This window comes from Nematolebias whitei, chromosome 1, assembly GCF_014905685.2.
Source record: "Nematolebias whitei isolate Nwh7 chromosome 1, NemWhi1, whole genome shotgun sequence".
NCBI classification, from domain to species: Eukaryota; Metazoa; Chordata; class Actinopteri; order Cyprinodontiformes; family Rivulidae; genus Nematolebias; species Nematolebias whitei.
In genome coordinates this window covers 38,865,756-38,870,058 of record NC_056498.1, presented here as the reverse complement: position 1 = coordinate 38,870,058, position 4,303 = coordinate 38,865,756, and positions in this window count along the sequence as shown.

The following is a 4,303-nucleotide window of genomic DNA, read 5'->3' as shown; positions in this document are numbered from 1 at the left end:
AGATATGAGGAGTGATCACAGATATGAGGAGTGATCACAGATATGAGGAGTGATCACAGATATGAGGAGTGATCACAGATATGAGGAGTGTGGTGACACAAGATAAATGTTGTAACTGTGGGGGACAGCATAGAGTGACTGTTGGAGGATGTGAAGTTAGAAAAAAGGCCATTAAAGTGGAACAAATGAAAACAGTCAATAACATCAGCTTTGATGAAGCTGTGGAAAAAGTTCAAGAACAAACTGGAAGGAGAGAGATGATTGTACAACAAAACCCAACATCCCAGTTACCAAAAGAGAGACCTGAACCTACAATTAGTGGAGAGGATCATGTTGTTCATTGCGTATGTGATTAACTGTGCACACCAGGTCAAGTACAAAACAGAGAAAATTAAAATAATAGTTAAAGGAGCAGAGAAATGTTTTGGTATAAAAGACATTTCATGGGAGCACATTAAGAAAGAACTGGGGGGAATCAGGAAGTCAGGGACATCAGGAGAGGGGGCACTCTGATTATTCTACAGTGGAACGCTCAAAGTTTAATCACAAATAGACAAGAATTTAAACGCTTCATTAAAAATCTTCACAACAAACCAGACATAATATGTATTCAGGAAACTTGGCTCAAAGCAACTTTAGACTTTGTTATTCGAGGATATACTGGTGTACGCAGAGATAGAAGTGAGACCCAGGGAGGGGGATGTGCAACATCTGTAAAAACAGGAATGCACTTTAGATTGTTAGCAAACGGAACTCATTTAGAATATTTAGTTGTTGAAGTTTGGAACAGGAAGGAAAGCATCAAAGTAATAAATGTTTACAATCCTTGCAAAAGACTTTCACATGAAACAATGGAAGAACTCAATAGTTATTTAAATGGAAACATCTTTTGTTGTGGTGATTTTAATGCACATAACTCATTGTGGGGCACTAAGAATGATGGTAATGGAACAATTATTGAAGAATTAATGGAAAATAAAAATCTTGTGTGTTTAAACGATGGTAAGGAAACAAGAGTTGATATGAGAACAGGTATGGAATCAGCAACTGACCTCACAATAATATCAAATTCAATAGCAGGAATAAGTACATGGAAGATAGTTAAAGATAGAACAATAGGAAGTGATCACTATCCCATAATAACAGAAATAAAATTGGATATTGAAAAATATAAGACAGGTGGTTTGCAGAAATGGTGTTTTGGTCGTGCTGATTGGGAAACATTTAGACGTATAAGCGATCAGGAACTGGGAAAAATTAATGTAAATATGGAAGTTGATCAGTTAAATGTATCTGTTTGTCATGCTATCATACAGCTGCTGACAAATCTGTAAAGAAAAAAGGAGGTAAGGGCTGTAAGAAGATTGTTCCATGGTGGACAAAGGAGTGTGATAAAGTAATCAAAAGTCGAAATAAAGTTTTTAAAATGTTAAAAATAAATCACAGCTCCCAAAATCTTATTGAATACAAGAGATGTCAAGCCATTGTGAGAACTATAAAAAGTGCAAAAATGGATTATTGGAGGCATTTCTGTAATTCAGTAGGAAGAGAAACTGGGATTAATAAAGTATGGACAATGATCAGAAGAATGAATGGGATTAAAAGAGAATATCCGGTATTAAATTTTGGTCACATTACAGCAGTAAAAGATGAAGAACAGGCAGATCTGATGGTTAAAACCTTTACTAACATACATAGTTCAGATAATATTACTTTGGAAGGGAAATGACAATGATAGAGAATAGAGATATAGTGGAGCATGTAGAGGATGGAAATGATCTATTAAATGTTCCTTTTACAAAATCAGAACTAAATGGAGCCCTACAGAAATTGAAGCTAACAACACCTGGGAAAGATCAGATTTGTTATTTAATGGTGAAACATCTTAGTGAATCCTCTAAAGACATTTTATTGGATCTTTATAATAAAGTTTGGGAGAATGGAAAATTACCACAGGGATGGAAAGAAGCAGTGATAATACCAATACACAAGCCAGGCAAAGATGACACAAACCCAGAACATTACAGACCGATTAACGTCTAATATATGCAAAATAATGGAGAAAATTATTAATGACAGGTTCATATACTATATACAATCAAAAGGATATATATCACAATATCAAAGTGGTTTTAGGAGAGGTAGAAACACCATGGATTCAGTTTTAATTTAGAATTTGAAATCAGAAAGGCCCAAGTTAAAAAAGAGAGTATTGCAGCAGTGTTTTTTAATATTGAAAAAGTGTATGATATGATGTGGAAAGAAGGTTTATTAATTAAAATTAGAAATATAGGTATTACAGGACGGATGTACAGATGGATAAAAGATTTTCTTACCAGTAGACAAATACAAATAAGGATAGGAAACCATTATTCTGAGAAACACATTGTCGAAAACGGAACTCCACAAGGGTGTATAATAAGTCCTTTATTGTTTACAATAATGATAAATGATGTGTTTCAAACTGTAGATACTGGGATGGGTTTTTCTCTTTTTGCTGATGACGGAGCAATGTGGAAGGAACTTCTAAGAGTTTATTACTAGAAAAATGCAAGTATTTAGTTCTAAAGTTGAAAAATGGTCATACAAGTGGGAATTTAGATTTTCGGTAGAAAAGACTAAGATTAATGTTCTTTACAAGGAAAATATATGGAGATGATATTAAACTAAAGTTATATAACCAAGAAGTACAAAAAGTGAAGCAGTTTAAATTTCTTGGGGTCTGGTTTGATGAGAGGATTACGTGGAATATACACGTACAGAAAGTTTTAGATAAATGCAAGAAGGTGTTAAATATCATGAGGTGTTTAACTGGAAGTGACTGGGGGGCAGACAGGACAGCACTTAAGGCTATATACACAGGATTAATTTGATCAGTACTAGATTATGGAAGCATTGTTTATAATTCAGCAGCAGATACAACTTTACAAAAATTAGACCGTATTCAATATCGAGCGTTGAGACTGTGTACAGGTGCAATGAGATCTACCACAACAACATCACTACTGGTAGAAATGGGAGAAATACCACTCAAAATTAGAAGAGAGCAACTAACTCTAAATTACTGGGCTAATCTGAGAGATCATGGACAGGATCATCCAACACAAGAGACTGTTAAAGCTTGATGGAAAAAGAATTAAAAGATATTAGAAGTTTTAGTTGGACAGTGAATCAGAAAACGACAGAACTCAAAATAGATCAGATCAATAAAAGTCAAACAACTCCATTACCAGTAATACCACCTTGGATACTTCCAGATGCCACGGTAGATTTTACATTATTAAAAATAAAGAAATGAGAGTAATGGATTAATTTTAAATTCAAGTAGGGAACAGAACCATATCAATACATTTTACAGATATGTTCAAATTTACACAGATGCTTCCAAGAACTTGGTAAATAAAGTCGGTGCAGCTTTTATTGTTCCGGAGTTCAACATCAAAGTTAGAAAAATAATTATTGATGGACTTACATTATTCACAGGGGAAATGCTCGTAATATTATTAACCATTCAGTGGGTTGAAGAAACAAGACCATTGAGATCAGTGATTTGTTCAGACTCCAGTTCATCATTACCAGTGTAACCATTCAGAAAGATATTTTAATATAAATTCAACAAACACTATACAGAATAAATATGATGGGTCACATGATACATTTATGGATACCAGCTCATTCTGGTGTTACAGGAAATGAAACGGCACATAAAGCTGCAAATGAAGCCACTAGAAACTCATCAGTGGAGTTAGAAGTTAATTTTAGTAAAAACAGAAATAAAACTTTTAATAAAACAGAAAATGAAGGATAAATGGCAAAAGATACGGGAGAAATGAGAAGCACAGGGAGGACGAGGAGAGAAGAGAGGATTATTTCTCGTCTCAGATTTGGACGTACTGGATTAAACAGCGCTCTTTTTATTTTAGGTAAATGTGAATAATGTTACTCTGCCAAACGTATGAGGAAGAAAAACAAGAGTGGGTTCAAAATTTAAATAGAGTTAAAGTAAAACTAGATTTAATTGATCTATTCAGAAATAACTCAAATGGTAAAATTAATCAGATATTGTTTCGTTATCTTAAATCAACACAGTTATTGAACAGAATTTAATCCTTGAGTGACAGTTGGTCCACACTCCTCACCAGTCGGTGACGGTAATGCTCCAATTTTGTTGTTTGCCAATAAACCTCAAAGAAGAAGAAGAAGAAGAAGAAGAAGAAGAAGAAGAAGAAGAAGAAGAAGAAGGGTCCGGCCGAACGCACAGATATATAAACACTAGATGCCTCATTGGCTGCTGCGGCGCAGG